The 27,557-nt window shown below is 45.6% G+C and overlaps 1 long non-coding RNA gene and 1 pseudogene across 2 annotated transcripts; one reads left to right on the forward strand and one right to left on the reverse strand.

Annotated features, from left to right (window-relative positions):
- Positions 1-1,796: 1,796 nt before the first annotated feature.
- LOC143685984 (uncharacterized) lies at positions 1,797-8,812 on the reverse strand. 2 transcript variants are annotated; one of them, XR_013176831.1, is made up of 5 exons: positions 8,703-8,812; positions 5,885-6,006; positions 5,244-5,410; positions 3,456-3,538; positions 1,797-1,910 (listed from the first exon to the last, which is right to left on the reverse strand). It is a non-coding gene; the product is annotated as an uncharacterized LOC143685984 (long non-coding RNA). The 2 variants fall into 2 exon arrangements; XR_013176832.1 differs by having other exon boundaries at positions 1,799-1,910; positions 3,456-3,565.
- Positions 8,813-10,534: 1,722 nt separating this feature from the next.
- LOC143686636 (neurofilament medium polypeptide pseudogene) lies at positions 10,535-14,265 on the forward strand (annotated as a pseudogene).
- Positions 14,266-27,557: the final 13,292 nt, after the last annotated feature.

Below are 27,557 nucleotides of genomic sequence, written 5' to 3' on the forward strand. Positions count from 1 at the left end.
TCCTTATACTCCCCTATTATTGAGACTTAGCTTTGGTATAGTACCTTTGGTACAACTGATAAAAGAATATTATAATCTTACTGCTAACTATAGTCCATGGTTTGTGTTAGTTGTATTTTTCCCCATATACCATCTTATTATTAACACTTTGTAATAGTGACATACATTTGTTCTAATATTCATGTAAAAAAATTCTTGTATTTATACAATTAATTAGTCATCATTTACAACAGGGTTCACTATGTTATACAGTCCCATGTTTTATCCTCTAACTTCCCTTCTAGTGACATATACAATCCTAAACTTCCCCTTTTAACCCTAATCACACCTGTATTTCAGCACAGTTAGTTACCCTTACAGTAATCTACTACCATAACCTCTATCTATTTCCAAACGTTTAAAGCCAACCTTAGTAAAAATTCTACATGAATTATGCATCAAAGCCACATTTTCTACTCTCTTTCTATCTACTGGTAACCTATACTCTAGATTTTAGCTCCAAGAATTTGTTCATTTTAATTGATTCATATTAGTGAGACCATATAATATTATCCTTTTGTATCTGGCTCATTTCACTCAACATAATGTCATCAAAGTTCATCCGTATTGTTGCATGCATCAGTCTTTATTTCCTTTTACAGCTGAATACTATTCCATTTGTGTGTATGCCATATTTTATCTACTCATCAGCTGATGGACACTTAGGTTACTTCCATCTTTTGGCAATTGTGAATAATGCCGCTATGAACGTCAGTGTACAAATGCCAGTTTGAGTCCCTGCTTTCAATTCTTTGGGGTATACATCTAGAAGTAGACATTTTGAGGGGAAAGAGGGTGAGCAAAGGGGCTGTGCTGACCTAGTGAGGCAAGGAAATTTATGAACTGTTTCTAGAAATCACATAAGTGGCCTTTTGTAGGGCAGAAGATTAGGAAGCATTTTACACATGGTCTGTCTGAGCCCCACAACAGCCCTGAAAAGTAGGACTGAATATCCACTCTAATAGTGGGGGAACTCAGCACAGAGAGGGTAACTGCCTCCTCCAAGTCACACAGCCCAGAATAGGTTTGAACCAGGACTCCAATTCAAGATTGTGGATGCTGGATCTGCTGCCATCTTTGGCCCCACTGCCTTAGGAGTCAGTTGGGCTGCCCCTAAGGGAGCACAGCCAGGGAACTGACATGATAAAGACAGGGGGGCAGCGCTTGGGGACTGCGGTAATTTGTGGCGCTGGGGGGGAGGAGTGTACTTGGCACAGGTACCTTGGACAGGTGGGGCTTTCCCTCCAGTGCTGAGGTGAGGCACAGGGCTCCCATTAAAGCATGGCTGTCCGTATACAATGCTCATCACCTGACTCGCATTCAAGGCCCCTCACCCCACTTAGCTCCAGCCCCGTCTACTCCACAGGCAGCTCCCGGATCCCAGCTCCTCACTATTTCAGCCTTCGCAGATTTCATCTACCCAGAATGTCCTTCTTCTCCATTTCCAGTCAAGCTCCAAACAGAATTCATATGTCCCCTCCTGCCTGAACAGTCCTGGTCCCAACACCTCCAACTGTCCAGCGTCTCCCTAGCTTGGGGTCCCGTCACCCAGATTCCCTGCCTTCATGGCAGATGTCACTCAGCGGGTCTCTCCCCTCCACCTGGTCAGTCTACCCCAACCCCGAGGTCTTGAGCTTTTTGACAAAAGCCCAGCTAGCTTCTTCCACACAAGAACCAGGCACACATTAGGAGCTCTATAAATATTTGTCAATAAATGAGCTTTGGCTTGCTTTACTCCGCCGGTTGGTGATCTGGAGTGAGGAAAAGTGAACTCCTACCACCATGTGGCTCAGGATCACCCCAGGGCTTGTTCATCCTGTGACTCACTTGCTGGCACCAATCCAGGATTTCCCAGCAGCAGGATGTATTTTCTGTGGGCAGGGAGAACCCCACCATCAGGGTGCATTATGACTTTATTTCACAGATTGAATTACAGGCTAGACAGGAGCTGTGACTTGTCACTGCAAGGTAAGGGTAAGGGCAGCATCAGGTTTTTTTCAAGACATGAACTGGTAAGGGAAAACCATTATCTCCCTCCAGAAACTTGACTTTCCAGCAACCTAGGAGACAGCCAGCAAATGCAGCTTCCAAATTTAGCTCCGGGCTGGCACTCCTGGGCAGTGTGCCCATCAATTGCCACCACACTCCACTTCCTAAGTCTTGAGGGCTATCAGGCTCAATCTAAGGACTATGCCCGCCAGACGGTGCTGAGGATGGCTTGGGCCTGATCTGTGAGCAGAGGGGTTGTGCTCCTGTCAGGAGCCACTGAGCCCAGCGTTACCAGGAGAAGGCAGTGTCCTGTGACACTCTGGTCATCGTGATCTGTCCAGGAAAGCACAAATATGCTGTCGTTCCTCAAAAGGTTAAACCTAGTGTTATGAGCAATTCCACGTCTGGTGTGTACCCGAGAGATTTGAAAACATGTATATGCATGCAGAAATGTGGATGTAAATGTCCTTAGCAGCATTACTCCTAACAGCCAACAACCTGAATTTCCATCAACAGATGGATGAACCAAATGTGATAAAAACATTCAATGGAATATCATTCAGCAATAAAAAGGAACGAAGTACTGATACATGTTACCACATCAATGAACCTTCAAAACATGCTAAGTGAAAGAAGCCAGGCACAAAATGCCACATATTGCATGATTTCATTTACATGAAATAGGCAAATCTATACAGATAGAAAGTAGCTTAGTGGTCACAGAGGGCTGGGAGGTAAGAGAGTGATAACTAAAGCATCCAGGGCATTTTGCTGGAATGATGAAAATATTCTAAAATTGACAGGTGGTGATGCGCATATATGTGAATACATTAAAACTATTCAATTGTGCTTTTTAAAATGGCTCAATTGTATACTATGTCATCTGCACCTTAATAAAGTTGTGTTTCCTTTAAAAGAGGTCAGTCACAAAAGGTGGCATATTGTATGATTCAAAGTATACTAAATATCCAGAATAGGCAAAACCATGGAGAAAGAAAATAGATTAGTGAGTGCCTAGGGTTGGTGGTGGTGGGGAGAAATAGGGAATGACTGATAATGAGTATGGGGTTTCTTTTTGGGGTTGGTCTATGGAGGGCTCACCCCCTTCAGTCAGAGGCAGACCTTATACTGGTTTGAAAAGAGAAGAGGCCTTTCGGCTACTTGGAAAAGGCCTAGGGGCAGAGCAGGTTGGCGCCCACCATCGCTTCACTAGCTGGGTCCTTGTGCAATGCACAAACCACACCACATACTCAGCATCCCTCCAGGAAGAGGTGAGACAAATCCTCTAGAGTGTCAGGTCTAGCCTGGGAGCTCCCCTCTGGTCACCCCATTCAGACTGATAGTCTTTCTCTTTGTAAGTCAGGGCCATGGCAAGATGTCTGGGTGCCAGCCAGTCTCTGGCCCTATCAGGGCCCAGTGTTACTTACCTCCTTCTGGTACAGCGCATGTTCTTGCTACAGCTGTTGGCCTTGATCCAGAGCATACAGCGGGGTGCAGTGCTGGGAAGAACCTACAGGAAATAGCCCAAGGAAGCCTGCTGAGGGAGAACAGAGGCCCAAGTGGGGATCAGGACCAACCAGAGGCTTGTTGGCTGGACGAGACATCTACAGCGGCACCCCCACCACTGAGATGGGGTCCCCTAGACCAGCGTCCTCATGTGTCCTTGGGATTCCCTGACTCGATGGTCACAGGAAGCTCTCGCTGAGCGGGCCTGGGCACACTCCTCCCCACCTCCCGTGCTTCTCACCTGCTCTCCCTGGTGGCCCTCTTGACGTGGCCGCCCTCTGGTCTTGAGCCCTCCCCCATGCTCCCACCATGCCAAAGCGATCAGCCCAGGACAGAACAAACTTCAGGCACCAGCTAGTCTTATTAAGTCCCTCCTGTGGCCCGGAAGCTATGCCAGGGACCATGACAGGAGTTGTCTCTGCTCTCTAAGCTCAGAGCCTAAGGGGCATAGTGGAAGTAGCTGGGACTGATGCCAGAGCACACAGTCTGCTAAGGAATCTCAGTGTCCTGAGGGGTTCCCTGTGGAAGCTGATGGTAAAGCTGAGATTAGAAGGAGGAGAAGGAATAAGCTAAGAAAAATGATGTGGAGGGTGGGAGTGAAGGTGGAGTTGGGGGGAGGTGAGTGAAGACATTCTAGAAGGTGAATAGCATGGGAAAAGTCTCAGAGAAAGGAGAGAGCATGGGTTTTGGAAAAGTGATAAATCCATCCTGAGCTTAAGGTAGAGTTTGGGGAGAAAACTGAGAGGTGACCTCCGCACCGGCAGCGGGTGAGAGGCCCTCCCTGTGTGCAACCCATGGGCCCCTGGCATGTTACACCTGGTAATCTCTTTGTATTTTCATGTCTCTGTCTTCTGCAGTGGAGTAGAGACTCTGTGAGGAAATAAACCACCTCTACTTTGATCATCACTTTCCCTCCTGACTGTCCCCTTGGCCAGCAGTGAGCCTGAAACGTGGTCTGGACCTAAATCAAGAGTAAATATGAGCACCTCATGTCAGTGCCATCAGGTGACCCAGCCTGAACTGGGGCACCACAATCACTACCGAGGCCCTGCTCTGCAGAGAAAGCACCTTCTGTGAATTTACCTTGAAGGACTATAGTAAACAGCGCCTGGTGCAGGGGTTCTGGGATTACTGCAGAAGCATTATTTCAGAGGGGATGGGGTCCTATTTCTAAAGGATAAAGACAGCTCATAAGCCTGGGCTGAGCTGCTGCTCAGGGCCACCTGTAAGCCTTCTACCCGTCCTGCCCAGCCTCCAGGGACAGGGATCACTGGGCGGGAGAGAAGGGGATTGGGTAGAGCCCCAGTCAAGAGAAGAGTTATTCCCTTTAAAGGATAGAAGCCCAAAGTCCGAGGTCTAACACGGACCATTTCCAGGTCACATCTGCGCTAGCAGAGACCCCAGTCAAGTAGGACTGAGTTGGTGATCCTGGGTGGGAGGATGCTCAGGAGGAAGAGGACAAGTGGTGGGAAACTATGACGTGTGAGTAAAGAACATCTCATTTAATTCTGCCCCCTAATTTACACAAGTGGAACTTGGGCCTCAGAGGGGAGAAGCAGCTTTGCCCAGGGCACATAGATTTGCCCTACCCCAGAACCTGGGTCACTGCACTGCACCTAGTCTTTCCCACAGGTGCCCCAGCAGACAGCATGGTGCTGTGTCTCAGCACTCCCTGGGTCCCTCCAGCAAGCCCCTCCCAGGGCCAGTACCTTTGCCTTGACCTTCACCATGAGCTTTGCAATGTGGAACCACATAGATCCCAAGAAGGACGCCATGATGTAGCCATGGAAAAGCTTGTTGTGGTCCAGAAGCCTGGATGCACATCTCCTAGGACCCCTGGATGTGTGTCTGGAGATGGGCAGTACTGCTTAGCCCACTAGGGGGACAGGAATTAGAAGTCAACCATGGGATCCAAACCCACTCTGTGGCCCCCATGACATCAGATTAATAGCAAATGTCACCCTGGGCATCTTAGTGACCCTGGGAGGTAGATAAAGTTGGTATCAGCAAGCCCAGATGCAGAGAGGGGATGGAATGGTCACCAAGGCCCCAGAGAAAACCCAATGACCAATGTCCAGCTCACTGTAATGCCCCCACTTTCCATCCCATTTATCAAAGAGCAGATGCTAATGGGAGCAACCTCGATCAGATCCCAGCTGCTTAGTTGTCCTGCTAATTGACAGTCACTCAAAAACATACTCCTCCTGGGTAGATAGGAGGGACACCTGTGGCCTGAGGGCCAACATATTCTACCATGACTGGCCTGGCAGCCACAGAAGGCTCAAGAACAGCTTCCAGTGTGAGACTCTGGAAGAGAGTGGGGGGCCTGGAGGAGGAGATGCCTCCACACCTGGCAAGCCCTCAGGTAGTAAGCCATAAAGTGCTGCTTCAGCTTCTCATTGCAGTAATTGACCCGTAGCTGTGCTGGGCCATTGTTGAGGAAGAACTCAAATCCAAACATGTCTAGCAGACCTAGAAGAATAAGGAAAACAGAGGGACCACTGCAGAGAGCCACCAATTTGAATGACTGGCAGCCTGGGTGTTCACACTTGCCCACCACGACACGGAGCACCTGGAGACAGGGCTGGGGGACAGTACATTGGGCAGTGCACAGGGCAATAATCCCCAACCCACATTACACAAACCCAAGGTGGTCAAAGTAAAGGCCAAAGGAGGGCTGAGGGGCAGCCCAGGGCAACAAGGTCCAGTTTGAGTCTGAATCCTCTGGTCTAGTCTCTCTCAGGCCCAGCCCATCTGCTGAAAATCATCTCCTAAAGAACACATCCTGTGTCAAATTTTGGTCGAATTTCGGTTTCATGAGCCCATTCAGTGCGTAGAATTCCACCATTCAACTGGCAAACTTCATAGGAACCTTTGAATCCCTCCCTGGCTGTCAGTGAACTTTGACCAGAACCACATGCTCTAATTCTCTTCTGATCTCACCCACCACCCATTTTCTCATCTGTAAAATGAGGAAAATACTGCCTGTCATCCCTAAAGATGAGGGGAGGAGTTAATTATCCGGGGCAGGGCCCCATAGCTGACAGTTTGATTGACAGCATCAGATTCAACTGTTAACAACCTTCCTTCCCACTTCCATCCTGTAGCCCTTCCTGAAATTGGCCATTCATCTGGCAGGGTCTGCCTGGGTGTGAGCAAAACTCTGAAGCACAGGGCACCCCCCACATCCCATCCTTTACATCTGACGTCATCCAAGAGCTGGGGGATTCGTCCTCTGAGTCAGCAAATTGGATATCACCGAGGGGCAGCAGCCCAGCTAGGACCTGAGGGGGCAGCAGGGGAGGGTGAGAGGCAAGAGAGGACATGAGGTGGGCACCTTCTCATCAAGGGTTGGAGCCTGGCCTGGGAGGGGCCTCTCCACTGCAGAAAATAATCATGATGACAATAATAATAGCACCTCCCGATGTACTGTCTGCTTATTTTATGTCTCTGCTGAGTATGATGTAAGCAAGTTATTTGCATCATCCCAATCCTTTCAACAATCTATGAGGTATGTGCTGTGATGATGCCCATTACAGAGGGGCTGGGAGAGGTGAAATCATTAGTCCAGATCCCATAGTTGGAAAGGGGAAATTCAGGATTTGGATCTGGGCAGTCTGAGTTCAGGTGCTCTCCTAACCTGTTTTTGTTGGGCCGCAATGCCCAATGAAGCATCGCCTCTCTGTCTTAAGATAAACCTCTACAAAAGCGCCCCCGCAAGGGCAGCAGGTCTGGGGGAGGCAGGCTCCATAAAGAGTCCTAGGGTGCCTTTCAATTGGCTCAGAGTGCTGGTCGGGGACCCCCAAACTTCCAATGCCCTCTCCAGATTAGGAGCCAGGAAAGGCAGTTCACTCTGGGAGATGCCACTGGAACCGCTTGTCTGCCCTGGCTCGTCTGTAGATTTGTGCATGGAAGTGGGCTGGTGGCTGAGCTGGGAGTCCCAGGGGAGCCCAGGTCCACACAAGCCTGGTGTTGGCGGGTGGGCGAGGGGTAGGGAGATGCAGGCCTGGGAGGTCTCTATGGAACAACTAGGGTGGACGCCGTAGAGAAAGAAGCAAACACATCTCCCCGGCCTGCAACCTCACAGGAGAGGCTCAGCTTCCACTTACCCTGTGGAAGCCTGCAACCTGAGGAAGACAGCACGGCTCTCATCCTCACTAAGGAGGCACAGCCCTTAACTAAGGGAGCAAGTACCTCGTCTGTTTCTCCTTGAGGGCCCAGCACCAACGCAGTGCCAGCCACACAGAAGGAGCACAGTAAATATCTGTCACTGAACAAGCCTCGTTTTTCTCTTGCCTATCCCTTGCTTTCCCTCAGCGATGGTGTCCTGGTCTCGGAGGAGCCCGGTCGCAGGGTGGTTACTGAGGGCAAAGCTGCAGATTACCAGGGCCACACTAAGCCCATTGACATGAGATTGAGACTCCGGAGGTGATCCTGGGTTTGCAAGGCCAGCATCAAGGGGGGCTGTAGAGACCATTTAATTTCACCCATTCGTTTTATCGGTAGAGCAACAGACCCCGAGAGAATAAATGACTTGCTCAGAGCCCCACCGTCAGGCAGGGGCTCAGCCAGGAATAGGATAGAGTTCTTCCACGAACTCGACTCGTGGAGGACAACCTCCTTCCACGCCAGGCAAACATGATCTTCCAGCGCCCCACGGAGCAACCACGGAACACGGCCACTAAACGTGGCACGGGTCCCTCCACTCCGCCCTGTGGATTGACGCTCTATTTCTAAGTCTTGAATGCAAAGCAAGATCGATCTATTGGGTTTCCCTGCCAGGCGCTGCTGAGCGCTGATTGGTTCTGGTTCGGGAACCCGGCGGCAGAGACCCGCGCGTGGGAGAGCGGCCGGTTGGGGCGTGCCCCGTGGGCCGCGCGGGTCCGGGAGAGCTCCCGGCGTCGGCTGCGCAGTCATCTGCGCGCTGTGCTTAAAGAAGACGCAGACGTTGCCCTGCCGCCCTGTGTCCCCGTGAACGCCGGAGACCCCGCAGGGGCAGGAGGGCGGCGGGAGGGCCCTCACTCCTCACTGCGGATGAGTTATATGTCTTGTCAAGTCCAAATTTTAAATCTGCCTTCCGTCAGTCTGGCGCCTCCGACCTCTAGGTCCTTCCTAGGTTTTCATGCACTGTTGACTTTATCGTTAAAACGCCTCATTAGTCTTTTTACCTCTCCTGCAGTCTCCGTTTTGAAGCAATGGCTTTTCAACCACTGGTGCATTTTCAGAAGAAATCCATCGCAAGTGGCCCTGCTCTGCCCAAAGTAGGCCGGTGGGTCTGGTTGCCGAGCACCTTTCCTGCATGCCCTCCCTTTCGTCACAGACCTGTGACGCCCCTCCGGGAAGCCTCATGCCTACGAGTAGCTCTTTATTCATGGCTATTTACTGCGCGCTTTAAGTGTGGACCCTGCTCCTGCCCAGATGTTTCTGGAGAGGCAGATCTGCCCAGGCCACTGCCCTGGAGAAAATTCAGTCTCGTCTAAAGCAAAAAATGTTTATGTCTTACAAAATTTATATTTTGACTAGTGCATTTCCTAATATAACTTGATAAGTAGATAGTTTGATTGAACACCATAAATACTTGGAATCTCAGGTAAGACATGAGATTTTGTTGGCTTGTCCAGAGTGATTTGATCAGTGAATGGAAAAGTATTTTCAAAGCCCCCTTCGGAGAATGGTGAGAACGGGGAGAAATTCAACTTCCCCAAGTTGAATTCTTGATATTCTCACAAGCAGTGTGGACAACCAAAGCTATAGGCTGAGCCCTCAGTCTTGGGGTTTGTTCGTATGAAACTTAACCCCAAAAAGGATAGGTCAAGTCCACTTAAAGTCTAGGCCTAAGAATCACCCCCAAGAGAACCTCTTTTGTTGCTCAAATGTGGCCTCTCTCTCCAGCCAACACAACAAGCAATCTCACCACCCTCCCCCCGTCTATGTGGGACATGACTCCCAGGGGTGTGGACCTTCCTGGCAACGTGGGACAGAGATCCTAGAGTGAACTGAGACCCAGCATCAAGGGACTGAGAAAACCTTCTTGACCAAAAGGGGGAAGAGTGAAATGAGACAAAGTGTTGATGGCTGAGAGATTCCAAACAGAGTAGAGAGGTTAGCCTGGAGGTTATTACGCATTAAGTAGATATCATCTTGTTACTCAAGATGTAATGGAGAGGCTGGAGGGAACTGCCTGATAATGTAGAGCTGTGTTCCAGTAGCCATGTTTCTTGAGGATGATTGAATAATGATACAGCTGTCACAACGTGACTGTGTGATTGTGAAAACCTTGTGTCTGATGCTCCTTTTATCTACTATGTCAACAAACGAGTAGAACATATGGAATAAAAATAAATAATAGGGGGAACAAATGTTAAAATAAATTTAGTTTGAAATGCTAATAATCAAAGAAAGCAAGGGGTAAGGCGTATGGTAGGTATAATCTTTTTTCTTTTCTGTGTTTGTTTTATTTCTTTTTCTATTGTCTTTTTATTTCTTTTTCTGAATTAATGCAAATGTTTGAAGAAATGATGAATATGCAACTAAATGATGATGTTGTGAATTACTGATTATATATGTTGATGTTTTATTTGGTTTGTTAATTTTTAAAATTAATTAAATAAATTTTTTTAAAAACTCAGTCTCGGGCAGTAGTTGCTAACCTGAGTATTGCCCTCTGTGCGTGGGAGGGGTGGGGGTGGGGGGTGTTAAATATGAGCGAGTTTTTGATGTCACATTGGCGGGGCAATTTGGTGGTGCTACTGGTAATTAGTGCTGGGGGTCCTCCCACACCAATAAAGACCTTCTCCCCCAGACTGACAATATGGCCTTTGCCCAGAGACATTGGTCTTGACAAGAAACAGAAGCCCCTGGAAAAACATTCAGTTGTTCTGGTTTCCTCCTCTTATGCCCCAGTGGCCTCACAGGCCTGCCCTACTGATCATCTGGCAGTTCCTCCAGTCATAACAAACCAGGAACATGTCTGTGATTGAAAAAGTTGAGTTTATTACTCATGATAGCAAGAGAGGATGCATACCAGAGGGAACTTCGAGGTTGGGGAACATCTTACAGTGTTAAAAAGAGATGAGAAGCGGAACAGATTGGGGTTAAAGTAATTCAGAACACAGGAGTAAGGAAGAGAGTGTCTATATTTTAGAACCACACTTACTCTTTGAGACCAATGGAAGAAAGGTTTATTTGGTCTGGAACTGAAATTTTCTGTAGTGCATAACCTAATTCAACCTATCTGTACAGCTCATTTGAACAATTGAAACACAGGGAGCCCAGAAGAAGAAAGAGGTCCTTTAGTCCTGTATAGATTATTGTCATGCCTGGATACATCCTAGAGTATATTAAGCAGATAATTAAAAAGTACTGGCAACATCCTCTGAGGGATGGGAGAAAGACTATGGAACTATTAAACCTTACCATCAGGGAATCCCCGATACTGTGTCAAACTTGAGGGGCACCCAAATCAATAGGCCGTGTTCTCAATCATGAGGCTTACCCTTGTGAAGCTCATGTAGGTAGTGGAGAAGTTTAGACTACCTATAGGCATGCCTAAGAGTTACTTCTGGAGGACCTCTGTTGTTACTCAGATGTGGCCTCACTCTAAGCCCAACTCTGCAAATGAAATCATTGCCCTTTCCCCTACATTGGACATGACATTAGGGGTGAAATTCTCCCTGGCGACGTGGGAGAGGACTCCCAGGGATGAATCCAGACCTGGCATTGTGGGATCAACAATTCCATCCTGACCAAAAGGGAGAAAAGAAATGTAATTAATAAAGTATCAGTGGCAGACAGAGTTCAAATAAAGTCGAGAGGCTACTCTGGAGGTTGCTCTTAAGCAAGCTTCTTCACGTAGACCTTGCTACCTATCATAACCTGCCAACCCCCAACCAGGACCATTCCAGCCAATCCTAAAGAACACCCAGGGCAATATTTAAGATTCCACAAGGGTTCCAGGCACTAGAGTAACTTACCAGAAACCTACAGCCTCCAGATGGGTCCCTGGTCCAGATAAGTCCTGAAATCTAGCCCAGCCTCTTCAGAGCATCAGACAGTTCCATCTCCCTACCCCATATTAATGGCAGATCCTTCTAACATGAAAAATTTAGAATGGCCATAGCCCAAACACCCCTAAAGACAGGAATGGAAAGATCAAAGGTGATGGTGGAGCTGTGACAACCATGCACCCCAAGGCCACCAAGATGAGCTACACGTTGGACTTGCTAATCAACAACCTGCTTACTGGCTAAGCTGAAATCGAGCTGGAGTCGGTGCGCGGCACCGAGGAATCCCTAGAGCGGCAGCTCAGCGAGACCCGCTCACGCTTCAGCCAGTTAGCGGCTCCGAGTCCAGCGGCTTCCGCTCGCAGTCGTGGTCCCCAGGCTGGCCCAGCACCGTGTCCTCGTCCTACAAGCCGCAGCGCGCTTGTCGGGAGAGCAGTCTCGACTTCAGGCAGTCTTCATCTCTGCTCCACGGCGGCTCCGGGCCCTGCGGCGACTTCAAGCTGTCCGGCTCCAACAAGAAGGAGCAGCTGCAGGGGTTGAACGAGCGCTTCGCGGGCTACATCGAGAAGGGGCACTACCTGGAGCAGCAGAACAAGGAGACGGAGGCGGAGATCCAGGCCCTGCGGCAGAAGCAGGCTTCGCACGCCCAGCTGGGAGCCGCGTGCCCTCCGGAGATCCACGGGCTGGCGAACCACGAGAAGGCGCAGGCACAGCTGGACTCGGACCACCCGGAGGAGGACGTCCACCGGCTCGAGGAGCGCTTCGAGGAGGAGGAGGCTCAGCTGCGCGACGCCACGGAGGCCGCCATCCGCGCGCTGCGCCAAGACACAGAGGAGGCGTCGATGGTGCAGGTGGTGCGGGACAAGAAGGTACCGTCGCTGCAGGATGAAGTGGCCTTCCTGCGGAGCGGTCACGAGGAGGCGGTGGCAGGCCTGCTGGCCCAGATCCAGGCGTCGCACATCAGCCTGGAGCGCTCAGATTACCTGAAGACAGACGCCTCGTCGGCGCTGAAGGAGATCCGCTCCCAGCTCGAGTGCGGCTGCGATCACAACATGCACCAGGCCGAACAGTGGTTTAAGTGCCGCTACGCCACGCTCACCCAGGCGGCGGAGCCTAACAAGGAGGCCATCCGATCTGCTGAAGAGGAGATGGCCGGGAACTCGCGCCAGCTGCAGTTCAAGAGCATTAAGCTGGAGTCAGTGCACGGCACCAAGGAATCCCTGGAGCCGCAGCTCAGCGACATCGAGAAGCGCCACAGCCGCGACCTCAGCAGCTACCAGGATACCATCCAACAGTTAGAAAACGAGTGGGAAATGGCTCGTTATTTTGCGGGAATATCAGGATCTGTCAAGGTGGCTGCGGATGTCGAGATCGCTGCATACAGAAAACTTCTGGAGGGTGGAGAGACCAGATTTAGTACATTTTCAGGAAGCATCACTGGGCAACTCTACACATAACGACAGCCCTCAATCACAGTTATCTACTAAGATTCAGAAAGCCAAGGTAGAGGCTTCCAAGCTAAAGGTCCAACACAAATTTGCTGAGGAGATCATAGAGGAAACCAAAGTGGAGGATGAGAAGTCAAATGGAAGATGCCCTGCCAGCCACTGCAGAGGAGTTGGCAGTTTCCATGAAAGAGGAGAAGGAAGAAGAGACAGCAGAAAAGGAAGAGGAACAAGTAGCTGGAGAAGAAGTTGTACCTACCAAAAAGTCTCCAGTGAAAGCCTCTGCGCTGGAAATTAAGGGAGAGGAAGAAGGTGAAAAGGAGGATGGAGGAGGCCAAGAGGAAGAAGATGATGATGAGGGTGCTAAATCAGACCAAGCTGAAGAAGGAGGACCCGGGAAGGAAGGCTCTAGTGCAAAAGAAGAAGGTGAGCGGGAAGAAGGAGAAGCAGAGGCCAAAGGTGAAGGAGAGGAAACTGAAGCCAAGGATGAAAAGAAAACTGAGGAAAACAGTGAAGAAGTAGCTCCCAAAGAGAAGCTGGTGACAAGTCAAGGTGAAAAAAACAGAGAAAGCCAATCCCCTGTGCCAAAATCCTCAGTGGAAGAGGTGAAAGCGAAAACAGAAGCTGAAGTTAGAAAAGGTGAACAGAAAGCCGAGGAAGAAAAGAAAAAAGCAGCAAAGGAAAGTCCCAAGGAAGAGAAGGTAGAGAAAAATGAAGAGAAACCAAAAGCCATGCCAGATCAGAAGAAAGCTGAATCTCCAGTGAAAGAAGTCATGGAGGAGGTAGTTACTGTCACCAAATCAGTAAAGGTGAGGATGGAGAAAGATGCCAAAGAGGAAGGAAGCCACAGGAGAAGGAGAAAGCAGAAGAGGAGGGAGGGAGTGAGGAGGAAGGGATCGATAAGGGTTCAAAGGAATCCATGAAGGAAGACATAGCTGTAAATGGGGAGGTAGAAGGAAAAAAGGAGGAAGAGCAGGAAACTAAGGAAAAAGGCAGTGGGGGAGAAGAGGAGAAAGCGGTAGTCACTAATGAGTTAGACTTAAGCCTAGCAGATGAAAAGAAGGGGGGTGATAGAACTGGGAGAACAGTGGTGGTGACCAAGAAGGTGGAAACAATCATCAGTGAGGAAGGAAATGGTGCCACCAAATACATCACTAAATGTAACCATCGCTCAAAAGGTGGAAGAGCATGAAGAGACCTTTGAAGAGTAACTAGTGTCTACTAAAAAGGTAGAAAAGTTCTCTTCACATGCTGTAGTTAAGGAAGTCACCCATAGTGATTAAGATTTGAATCCATTGCAAAAGGTTAAGCCATATGAAAATTTCAAAATGCATGTGATTGACAGCTTCAGACCAGAACAGGTTCTCCCATGGGAGCCCCAGACATTGTATTTTACTTTGTGCAATATGAGGGAACTACATGCAAGCTCAGGGTGCTCTCTCCTCAATCTTTGGGGGATTCATAAATGCATGACATTGTATGTACCTGGGGAATTTGCCAATTTCCCAAGCTATTGGAAGGGGGGCACATGGGGGGATGTCTTGAGATGTATTAAGCAAAGAACCAACTGAGCCAAAAATAATTAATGAAACACAGAACTCACTTAGCCTTAAGAAAGCTACATATGAATAATTATGTTTACCTCCCTGGTGCATTTAAAATGGACTTTTGTTCACGGGAGAACCTCATTAACATGCACAGTTTGCAACCTTTTGCTTATTGGTGTTAACTGTCACAGCAGTACTTGCTCGATAAAGGTCATATTGAAAACAAAAAAAAAGTGATGGTGGAGTTATTCAGAGAAGATAGGATTTAATAAATGAATATAAATGTTGAATCATTAAATTGATATCTCTTTCAGTCTCCAGTATTTTAGAGCAGCTAGAAGTAAAAACCTAAAATTGTGAGATTGTAATCCATGCCAAACTCTGAAATATGTTCTACAACTAATTGTGGTGCTGTGCTTTGAAATTTATAGCCTTTTTGTATATATATTATTTTTCACAAAAAAAGAAGGAAAAAAGTTGATTGTGATGGTAAAAAAGTATTTAAGCCTTCTAGCCTCCTGTATTCTGGAGCAGCCAGAAGGAAAAATCTGGGAGGATCATATGGTAGCCCATGACAAACTCTGGAATCTGTCTGTAACCACTTGTTGAAGAGTGCTTGGAAAACTATTGCTTTTTTTTTTTTTATTTCTTTGCTTTGTATAAACATTATACTATACAATAAAAAAAAAGTTTAAAAAAGTGATGAGTTTCAGCTGGTGTTAGTTCATTCTGTGTTAGGTAATTTGGGGGAGGGTTTAAGGAAATAGAGTTTTGCTCTGAATTGGATGTTGTCAAGAAGCAGTTTGCACCATGTTCATGTTTTATCTGTGCTCATAAATTATTATGGAGCAGTTTTGTTTTTGTCTTGATTTAACATGGTCACAGAGGAACCTTAATAGATGTGGATGTTATGTGAAATTGTTTACAAATTGTTAACAGTTCTCAAATAATTGTTATGAAGTGGAAAGAAAAGAATTGAGGTATTGGTGGGGCAGAGAGTCTGCAGAACACCAAGGCTAGCTGTGAGTGTCAGGCCAGTTCCTGGATGTCAGGGGCTGCTTTTCTCTTCCTCAGTACCGTGGTCAGATGCCTCCATAGATTCTGAGCTCCCTGCAGATTTGCCTTTTATCCTCAGTACAATACGTGGTACCTGGCACTGGTGCTTCTTGTAATAGAGACTGGGTGAGTGGGTGGGGTCACACATGGCTACCTGAGCTTGAAAGGTTAGGCCTTTGGTGTCCATGAGCTCTGCTTCGTCTGCCTTTTTGTCAATCTCAGGGTCCTTGGAGGTTTTTCTTGTATTTGCCTATTGATTTTATTGCCAGCATTCTTCTACCTTACCCCCCCACCACACCCGCACCCCTTACCCTGTACCTATACTTTCAGTCAAGATTGGCTTGGGTTGGAGTGTGTGCTGCATTGTCACCAAAATGGAGATGGTCCTCAAAATGTGTCTCTTTCAGAGTAATGCAAACCTGAAACTCATCCTAGAAAGAAACAATTTCAGCTCTTCCTGAAAACATTAAAAGCCTGTGAGAAACAAAGATGAGGTGGGAGACTTAAAGAAAAAGAAGAAAAAACAAAACAGAGGCATTTCAGATAGATTAAGTGGAAAGAAAAGAAAGGAGGAATCTTGGGTGGGAGCAGAGAGTCAAGACTGAAAGGCTTTTTGGAGGTCAGCAGCTTCTTTACCGTGAAGGCCAGGAGGGGTTTGGGGAGCATGTGCAGTTGTGGGTGTCATTGATTGAACAGAAGAGAAATAGGGAAAGGGAGCAGATGGGGAGAAAGGGCATGGCAAGAGTTTGAGGGGTGGGGTAGATCCTGCTGGCAGAGGCCTTTCTCTAGTCAGGGCTTCCTGTTCCCCTTCTTGGGCCTGGGTGTGGCTGTCAGTTCACCTGAGCTAGGCCTCAGCAGGAGGCACCTCTTTGGCCTATTTCTCCTTGCTACTATTGGGGGCCCCTCACGGTGACAGTGATGCAGGCTGTCATTCCACCCACCCATCCATCCATCCATCCATCCTTTCTATGATCCCTCCTGAGTGTCATGCACCATACTGTGTTCTGAAAGTAGCACCTTCTGGAGCCATGAGAGAGGTATTTAGGACAAAGGGATGCCCTCTGAGAGGCTTCCAGCTTGGGTTCATGCACTGCTAGCAGTTTGTACCCATATGGAAAGTATAGGGATCCCGATTGGCAGGAGTTTACAGAGCAGGGCTAGTGTACTGGGGAGCAGGGGTGTTAAGCATTGTGAAACTTAAGCTCCAAGCCCCAGGATCCAGTGTGAACACATAAGGTAAGTGTTCAAATCACAGCATACATTGTTAAATTCAACTCTCTTTCATTTTCTTTCCCTTTTCAGAAAGAGGAGTGTTGGAATGGTGTTTAGATTCTTGGGCAGAAAGGGAATTATTTTTTGTTGATTTTAATCACTAGGCTCTCTTTTAGGTCCTAAACAACCGACTGTATTTTTTTCCTCTTAGGTGGTGACTCATCTATAGCTGATTTTTTTCAATCATGGTAAGGAAAAGGACACACACCATCTCCCTAAAGGATGTAAATAATCTAGGTAAACCTGTACAGTGTATCTTAATGACATGAAATCTGTTCCATAGAACATGGGTTTTTAGTTGTTACCTTAGCATGACATTCAGGTCTTTTCAATGCTGTTTTCCTGTCCATTCACACTGTTTTGTAAATATGCAGAGCTTTCCCAACTTCGCAGCCTTCCCGCACTGTATGCCCTTGGTCTGCAGTTCTCTTAAACTCTTCGTTGGGTTGGCATGCTTCTGCTACTCCTTTAAGCCTTAGTCACATTTCATTTTTTCAGTGATCTTGCCTCTTTTTCCTTCCCACTTTTCTGCGTTCTCCAAATGCCCTTGTTCCTTACTAATATACCACCCGCCACATTTAATGGGGATCTGAGTGTGTCTGCCCCACTGGCCTGTAGGGAAGGGAACTGCTCACATTTGAACCATCGACCTAGATTGGTAGTCACTGGTTTTTTTTTTAAGGGAATAAACGATGTTAATAATACCTTACATTTATCTATCACTTCATAAATTACATTAGCTCATGTAACTCTCATAACAGTTCTGTCTTGTGTATAATTAATGGGCTGAGCATTATTTTCATTCTCCCTATTTCACGTAAAGAAATTGAACAGGCAGTACTTTGCCCCTGGTCTGCAGATAGTAAGTAGTGACAGACTGTGGTAGGACCTGAGCTTGTTTTTGACTTTGTGAAAGATGATGATGAGTATAAAAAGCTTTGTTAACTCTTAAGCACCCTGCAGATGTTAGTTCAGTATTACCAGACCTGCAGGATCATGCTTTTTTTTTTACAATATTCAGACTATTTGGCTATAACTCTCCTCAGCATGGAGAACCTTTACTTCTATTTTTTTTAAAGGAAAATATAACATGCCAATAGTTCAATTCTGTTTGGTCTCTGTGTATTTTTTTGGCTGGATAAAATTGAGCGTTCATCTGAGTTTTGCTGGCATGGTGGTATAGGAATTACAAAGAACTTAAGAGCAGAATCTTCATTTGCATTTAATCTGGAAATCATCTCATATTGACAATGTCATCTGCTTATATGCAAAGTATTAGGTGGTGTGTGGGTTTAAATGTTAAGGGGATACAATGTCTAGAGAGTTATTTAGTTTATTACATTTGAAACAATACGCTTTTCCTTTAGTTCTGGCTATTCCTGTGTTAATGTGTTCCTGTGTTAATTGTGTGTTAATCACACACAATTCCTGTGTGTGATGTACGTCTTGCTGTTAATTTTTATTTTTAAGAGGAATCTACGAGATTAAGAAGTTTATTGCTCAATCCTACTGATGGTAGATAGTCAGCCTAGATCAACAAAACAAAGCCCATGAGAGATTTCATGCAAGAACTCCAGTCTGGGAAGTTGGCAGACTGCTGTTTAAGAATTGTGGAACTCTCCCAGAAGAGGCTTCTTAAAATGGATTATTGTGCTGCTTGCTGAAGCATTTCCAGGGATCCAAGACTGGCTGACAACACGTAATTTAAATCTTCACCTCCATCAACACAATGTTTCATACATATGTGAGTACTCGAAGCGGCAGATCCCTCGTGGAAAGAAAACTTGGTATCCATTTACTCAAAAGTAATTTTTTGAACATTTTTTACGGTGAAACATAACATTTATACACACAAAAAGCAATAATTTTCAGAGTGCATTTTAACAGCTAGTTACAGAACAGATTTCAAAGTTTAGTATGGGTTACCATTCCACAATTCCAGGTTTTTCCTTCTAGCTGCCTCAAACACGGGAGACTAAAAGAAATATCAATATGGTGATTCAGCAATCATACTCATTTGTTAAATCCTATCATTCTTTGTTATAGCTCCTCCTTCTCCTTTAATCCTTCTCCCAATCTGTGGGGACCTTTGGGCTATGCCCATTCTAACTTTTTCCACGTTGAAAAGGAGTGTCAACTATATAGGATAGGGGGATGGCATTAGCTGATGCTCTTGGAGAGGCTGGCTCCTCTCAATTTCAGGACCTATTAGGCCTAGGAATCCTGTGGAGGTTATGGTTTCTGGAAAGTAAACTTAGTGTATGAAACTTTTATAGAATCTCAGTTAGAGCCCTAAGTATTCTTTAGGGTTTACAGGTATGATGTTGGTTGGAGTTTGGCAAACCATGGCAATTAGCAATATCTAGATGAAGCTTGCATACGAATAGCCTCCAAATAGCTTCTTGACTCTATTTGAACACTCTTAGCCACGGATACCTTATTTTGTTACATTTCTTTTCCCCCTTTTGGTCTGGAAGGCATTCTCGATCCCACAGAGCCAGGGCCAGGCTCATACCCGGGAGTCATGTCTCACATTGTCAGGAACACTTTCACCCCTGAAGTCATGTCCATGTAGCAGGGAAGACAATGACTTTCCTTGCAGAGTTGGACTTAGAGAGAGAGAGAGAGAGAGGCCGTATCTGAGCAACAGCAGATGTTTCCTGGAAGCAACTCTGAGACATAATCATAGATAGGTATAGCTTCTCTGCCACAGAAATGAAAGCTTCATAAGGGCAGACCTCAAAAGGGCTTGGCTTATTTTGAAAAGTAATTAATTTTAAATTCATGATTTTGTTGTCGATTAAAATATACCATGTGAACAATATACTTGGCAAACTTTTAAAACACCCATTTTTATTAAGAGATATATCATAAAGGGCTTTGAATAGAATATATTGCAATTGAACAGACCAGTGTTTTTTGAGAAGGATTTGCTTGAATCCCATCATGCTGGAGGTCTTCCATTCAAGTTCAAGTTGTGGACATAGCTCACTGGAGAATTCCTGCAGTGAATGCAGACATAGGTCTAGGGAGAGCAAGGTATAGCTAGGTGAAAATAGGGGAGGACAGATGGTCCCCAGCCTGTACTACGGTGTGAGGTCTCAATGTAATAGGATTGGGCCAGTCGATGTATTCTCTTCCATCTAATAGGTTGGGAATATTTGACCATTTTGTGGATGAAAAAATGGAGGCTCAAAGAGATGATGTGTCATAGCCAACATCACCCATTGAATGGGCACAGAGACTGGACTTGAACTCTGGGGTTCTGCCTCTAAGCATATCTCTTCTTTCTTGGTTGCCCATACTATACAAGTCCTGTGGTCTTCAAACATTTACTCACCTGGTCACAATTTCTTTAGTCAAAAAAAAGAGAAAAGTAGAGTTATAGATTTGAAAAACAAGCACCAAAAAACCCAACAACGCAAAAGCAGGTTACCAAATGCAAAGCCGTTTGAAAGAATAAACTGTTAGCAAAAATAAAACTCAATTATCTGCAAGTGGGGTTAACTTTGAAAAAGATTCAGAGTCTCCACTTAGCTACCAGGGTTAAAGAAGTGAAAGTACTCTGGGAAATTCCCAGGATATTAATGCAAAAAATCCAAACCCAAAGCCAGGTGTGAAGTGCAGGCTTCTGCTTTACCCAGTGTGACTAGGCGTGGCTCTTACCCAGCTTCCATCCTGTTTGTCCTGTGGACTCCTTGGCTTTGCCTCCTTCTCTCTATTGGGAGTAATTGGGGTCTGGAGCTGTGATGGGGCAGGACTGCTACCCTATCACATACATCCTACCTGCGGCAGTGCTCAGATGGATGTGGCCCCAGCCCCATTGTGTTGTACCTTTTGGACAGTGTCCCTGCTGAGGCTGCCCAAGGGAAGCTAGGGGCATGCCTGGAGCACCAGTTTCTTCCAAAAGCCCCTTGACCTGTCTGCAAGCTGAAAGAATCCTTTAACAGGCTTGCCTGAGGCCACTTAGTTAGCAGTGGCACAGCCAACTTTCCAACGAGGGTCTAGGTGCCAAAGTCTTCCTCCTTTGCCCTCCCTGCCTTCTGGATCCAGGCGGATGCTGTCCATTTCCCCTGGGCATGCTTGGTGATGACAGCAGCTGTGTGCAGCCTCTGTGCATGTCTCTCAGTTTATCAGGAACCAGTGGCTAATAATTTCCTCCTGAAATTGAAAAGGGAGAAAAATGAAAGTATCAGAGCTGTCAACAACCTGTCTCTGCATTGATACCAGCATTACTTAAAAGTTGGAAATGTATTTTTATTTTTCATGAAGGCCATATTATGCTTCTTTATAAGGTTATAAAGTTCAACATTTCAACAGTTGCACAAATAGCGAAAGTTCCTTAAAAACAAGACAGGGCAGGCAACGGTGGCCCAGTGGCAGAGTTCTCACCTGCCATGCTGGAGACCTGGGTTCAATTCCCGGAGACTGCCCATGCCAAAAGACAAAAACAAAACAAAACAAAACACCCCCCAAAAAACCCTCCAAGTGCCCTCAAGCTTAGAGAAATACCTTTACTTTTAAGAAGCAGATGGCAGCTGAGAGTGGCTGCAGATCCGGGGTCTCACCTCCCAGCTCAGGTCCAGCTCAGGTAAAGGCAGGGGGCCTGAAATGCCTGTACCTTTGGAAATTATTTCCTTCTCGTTTTTTTTTTTAAAAACATTGTTTTTTGTTTGCAAATCCTCATTTTGAATTTGTCCACGATGTGACTCTACAATATACAAAAATGCTAATTAAAATGTGGACGGTTAGATGGTGGGCAGATCATTTTTTAAAATGTTTTTTGAAAACAGATTTATTCAAGTATAATTGACATGCAGTAAACCACATATTTCAAGTGTACAATTTGATAAGTTTTGACATATATATATTTTTTCATGAAACCATCACCACAATTATAATAAGGGACATATATATCTATCACTCTGAAACTGGCCCTTTGTAATCATCCTTTCCCCCGCCCATTCTGATTAGTTTGCATTTTCTAGAATTTTTTTTATATATAGATACAATTATACAGTAAATACACTCTTTTTTGTTTGGCTCTTTTCAGCACAATTATTTTGAGATTCATCTATATTTTCTGTATCAATATTTTATGCCTTTTTATTACTGAAAAATATTTTACTAGCAATGTTGTGGGTTTACAGAAAAATCATGCATAAAATACAGGATTCCCATATATCACCCTATTATTGACACCTTACATTGATGTGGTATATTTGTTATTATTAATGAAAGTACATTTTTATAATTGCACCATTAACTGTAGTCCATGGTTCACCTTAGAATTCGCAGTGTTATGTAGTTCCATGCCTTTTTTAATTTTAATTTTTATTCTTGTAACATATATACAACCTAAAATTTCTCTTTTTAACCACATTCAAATATATATTTTTAGTGCTATTAATGATGTTCACAGTGTTGTGCCACCATCACCATGATCCATTACCAAAACTTTTCCATTCTCCCAAATAGAAACTTTGTACATTTTAAGCCATAACATCTTATTCTTCATCCCCGCCTGGTTCCTCTCAGTGAGAGCTCCCTGTGGTCACTGAGTGGGGAAATCCCAAGGGCACATGAGGACCCTGGTCAGGGGGACTCTATCTCAGGGCTGGAAGGGCCCCTGTAGGTGTCTGATCCAGCCTCTAGTTGGTCCAAGTCCTGACACTGTGTTCTCTCCCCTCTGCAGGCTTCCTTGGACCATCTCCTGGAAGTCCTACACAGCCTCACACCCAACTGCATCCTCTGCGTCAAGTCCAACAGCTAGGGCAGGTATAGACTTTGCACCAGGAGGAGATAATTAATGTTGAGTCCAACTTTTCATGTAGAAACTAATTGAACCTGAGCTGATGAGGAGCAGAGTTGGCTCTGAATGGGGTGACTGGGTGGGTATCTCAGGATGGGGTAGCATTCTAAAGGATTCATCTCACCTGCTCTGGGAAGATTGCTGGGTTTGGTTTTGAAGTCTCTGCACTACACACAGGCCTACCCAATGAAATGGCTATGGGCTTCAACCCATCCTGCCTCTTGCCCCTTTTCCTATTATCAGAAAGTCTACTTCTATTATCAGACCATTCACAGGGTCTGTGTCCGTCTGGGCAGGGGGTGCTTTTTTCTAATTTATGCAATTAGAAAAGGACCAGTAGCTGCCCTGTGATGTGTGTATAGGCCATGAGAGAAGAGGACAAAGTGTAGTGGGGGCTGGAGATGCTGGGAATGTGCTGTAGATAAGATCAGTTGCTTTTGCCAATAGGCCCATGTGTGCAATCTCGGAGTATAGAGACTTGGGCAATAGTGAAATTCGTCTGAATGCTGGCTCTGCTCTACCCATCATGTAGCCTAAGGCAAGTCTTTAACGTTAGTTATTCTCTATCAAATGCACATAATCCCCCTTACCTTTCAGGGATGTTGTGAAGGTAAATAGTGACACAGGTAAAGATTCAGCACAGATTTAGGCATATTAATATTGTTGCCTTTGGTATAAAGAAGTGTTGTCTCTTGGAGTCAATATAGTTTAAGCTTCCAGTTGTTCATGGTCAGATGTCCTTCAATTCACCTTGATAAATTGTTTTATTAAAACATAGTTTTGATTATGGATTTACATTGGGAGGGTGTTTTATTTTATTAATTTATTTTTGCATGGACAGGCACCGGGAATCGAACTCAGGTCTCCAGCATGGCAGGTGAGAATTCTGCCTGCTCAGCCACTGTGGCCTGCCCTGGGAGGGTGTTCTAGTTAGGAAGCGGCCGGAATGTGATATACCAAAGCTGCAACAGCTTTTAAAAAGGGGAAATTATCAAGTTGCAAGTTTACAGTTTAAAGCCTGTGAAAATGTCTAAATTAAAGCAAGGCTATAAAAATCTCCAAGGCATCCAGGAAAAGATGATACCTTGGTTCAAGAAGGCCAATGACGTTCAGGGTTTCTCTCTCAGCAGGAAAGGCACATCATGGTGTCTGTTGGCTTTCTCTCCACACCTCTTCAACAGCTTCTCTGGGGGCTCTGTCTGTTCTGCTTATTCTATTGGTTTGAATGACTCTAAAGTGTTTTCCAAAATGGTTCCCTCTTAAAGGGCTCCAGTAAGCAACGCCATCTTGAATGGGTGGAGACGCATCTCCATGGAAACCATCTACTCAAAACCTACCATCCACAACTGGGTGGTTCACATCTCCATGGAAACAACCAAAAAGCTCCCAACCAGCAGTACTGAATGAGGATTAAAGAACTTGGCTTTTCTGGTGTACACAACAGATTCAAACCAGTACAGAGGGTCAGAGAAATCTAAATCTATAAATAAAATATTGTTTTTAGGGTCAAATGACTGAACAGTGTGGAGCAAAACTCTTCTTCCAAGATCCCCACTCCCTGAGTTACTCCCTGCTGTTCCAGACCAGGCTCCTCAGGACAATAATCCACTCTGGCCCCTGGACTGATCCTGGTCAAGGCGCCCATGAATATGAGGAGCTTCCAGAGCAAGCTGGTGGCCTGGGCCTGCCCCCAGCTTCCCTGGGGAGCCTCCATGGGGATACATGGCCTGGATGGGATCGTATCCATAAGAGGACTGTGCTGCCTCAGGTAGGATGGGTATGATGGGATGGTGGGTCCTGCCCCACCACATCCAGGTCCTTATACTTTGCCCTAGAGGGCAAGAAGTAAAGTCCAGGAATCCAGCAGGCACAGGGAGCAAGACTGAGGCTGAAATAGGAGCTGCCCCTAACCCTACTGGGTAATGATGAAGAATGCAATGCACTTTGGCTTCGAGTTTAGAGTATCTGAATGATTTCTGCCACAACATCTGGGAAATTTCCAGAGTTCCCTTGACTTTTTTAACATGTGCGAAGTTTTCTATCATCTCCTCTGAGCCTTCTGTTAGTTAATCCCATTTCAAAAGAACTTTAGTTCATTTATGATGACAGCTTCTTCTGTTAAATGGCATGGAATCCTGTACCATGTTCTCTTTGGGGATTATTATTCAGTTTACATCCTTTTCCAGCTGAAGTCATGGTCTATAGGTGAGTCAGTGGCTCAAGGCCACCATGTTTTTATGTTATGGACAGCTAGGAAAGAAGGCTCAGCAAGTATACACATAGCATTAATGTTGGTCAGAGCTTTGTAGTACACCCAGCAAGCCAGGCTCAGTGGAAGCAGAGTGGTTGAGGGAAGGTGAAAGTTGTGTTAGACTTGGAGGGGAACCCTAGGGTCCAGGCCGTGGGTCTTCCTCCTCATTGGATGACCTTGGCTACGTTGTGTGGTCTCAGAGCCTCCATTTCTTCATCTATAAGACATTACTAATCTCTCAATTTATTTCATGGAAGAGAATATGGTGATTGAACCAGACCTGGGACCTCACTCCAGAGGACAGACTGGGGAACATCATTTTGTGTCCAAGTATCTCCACATCTCTTGTGTCTAACTTTTCCTTTGGGATGTGTCCTTAGGCCCCTGTATTGGCAAGAGGTGGGCTAAGGCTGCATCGCTCTCTCTCCCCCCAGGCCTCCATTCAATTTCTTTTCAATAAATTCCTACTGGGGTATGCGTACATAATCCCTGAATACCAGGCCTACAGGGTAAAGAGATTCAACTACATTCCACCAGAGGAACATTGCCCTATTTTATCCTAAAACATTCTATTTTACGCTTTAATTTGTGGGTGCTGGAGTGGGGAAGGGCTGGATTTGATCATAACCTCTTTGACTGTATTGCTTTGAGGATTAGTTGGATCATTAAAATTTCTAGCATACAGACTTTGATCTCTATTATTTAGATACTCAAATGTTTGCCAAAATTGTACAATATTCTCCATAAGGTTTTCACACATATCTTGTTAATGTTTTGTGAGATACCTCTTTCTAATTAAAAAAAAAATTTTTGGAAGTAAGTTTGAAATTAGTCTAAAGAAAAGTTTTTACAGATTTAAAAGTGAGGTATGTAGGAATTCATTAACAAAGATATTTTGCAGTACAAAGTTTGCAGGAGCAAACAAGGGTCATAGGGCTGCCAAGTTTAGTGTACCAGTAGGGTCTCCACTCTACATACCCAAGTACAACAGGGTGTCAGGGTTTGTCATTACTATAGCAGGATCAAGAAACATCAGTGCTGCTGCTAACTCCCTACATGGAAGGAACGAACTCAGAATTAGAGGTTACTGCCCTAGGCTACAGCAGAGTTCCTCAGGATTTGCCATGCACACTTTTGGAAGAAAAGGTTTGATTTTCCTAGGGAAATTAGCGATTAAATTTTAGCTGGGGGAAAGAAGTAGGGATATTTATCATTTAATTTCTTAGAAAAGAACCAAATTTTAGTATTAAATAAATTGTTTATTTATTTAATCATTTTGAATGTTTAGATTAGTATAAACTAGCATAATGAAACAATGACTGATAGAACCTTTATAAGTTAATTTTACTGGAGTGCTATGAGTAAATGTGCTAACAATGACCAGACATCTAATTAAATGGGTGTAAAAACTCTTTGCCATATGTATCTTTTATGTGGTCTATTTTAACTGTAACAAAGTCATACATTTCAAAATAAGGCATTTCACTATTTAAAAAATCAACTTTTTTTCCACAAAGAATTTGCTCCATTTGAGTATTCCCACATATCTCAAACATTATCCACCACAATGAAGGTGAAGTCTTGAATTACCCATGTTACCCTGTCTGTATCTCTGAAAATCAGCAGCAACACCTTTCCCACACCAGCTCGCTTCCTGGACAAGGAGGGGGACAGTCTGCCAGAGTTAAGTAATGTGATTTATTATGCAGTAGTGTGATAGTTTGGAGTTGTATACCCCAGAAAAACATGTTTTAAAATTTAATCCATTGTTAAGGGCATGAACCCTTGTAAAGATGACCTTCTGTTGAGGTTATTTCAGATAAGGTGTTGCCCAGGATGGGTCTTAATCCTGTAATTTATGGCCTTATAGGGAAGGTCACAGAGAGAGGAAGTGCTGCAGAAAGAGCAGCCAGAAACTGACAGTCAACAAAATCTAGAAGAGAAAGAAGCCAGAAGAAGCTGCCATGTGCATTGCCAAATGACAAAAGAACCAGGGACCAAGGGTTACCAGCAGCAGCCCCAGTATGCCATAGTCTTCTGGGAGAAAGCATTCGCTTCATGACACCTTGATTTTGGGCTTTTCCCAGTCTCAAAACCCGGAGCCAATAAATTCCTATTATTTAAGCCAACCTTTTGCATGATATTTGCTTGAGCAGCTAAGGAAACTAATACAGGCACAGTAATCAATTTTAAGAACCCTCTTTATGGGATGGCTCAACAATCCTAAAGCTCTGCCTGCTCCTCCCCAAGCAGCTGCACATCCCTGTTACAGTGCATGATCCTCTGGGGCCCTGGGCACCATGCACCACCTCCGGTCAGAGGGCTCGCTACACCCTGGGGATCCTCATACAGGAGCTACCTGGCAGTTGAAGGCTCTGGAGCTGGGTCCTGCACACATTTCCTGGCACCAGGACATGACGGTCGCCACACTTGGATCCTCTAGAGAACCCTTTCAAAACTCTTTTGTCTCAACTATTCATTGCCCTCCTGACTATGAGCTGAGCTTCAGGCTGACATTAAGGAGGTTCCATGACATTAGGTGGCCCTGGGCTTCCCTGATGGCTGCCTGTGGGGTCCTGGGGCCGACCAGGGTTTACTAGGTATGACAGAGTCTTGAGTTTGGGCACCAGCAGGTCA

The sequence above is a fragment of the Tamandua tetradactyla genome, chromosome 6 (genome assembly GCF_023851605.1).
Source record: "Tamandua tetradactyla isolate mTamTet1 chromosome 6, mTamTet1.pri, whole genome shotgun sequence".
NCBI lineage: Eukaryota > Metazoa > Chordata > Mammalia > Pilosa > Myrmecophagidae > Tamandua > Tamandua tetradactyla.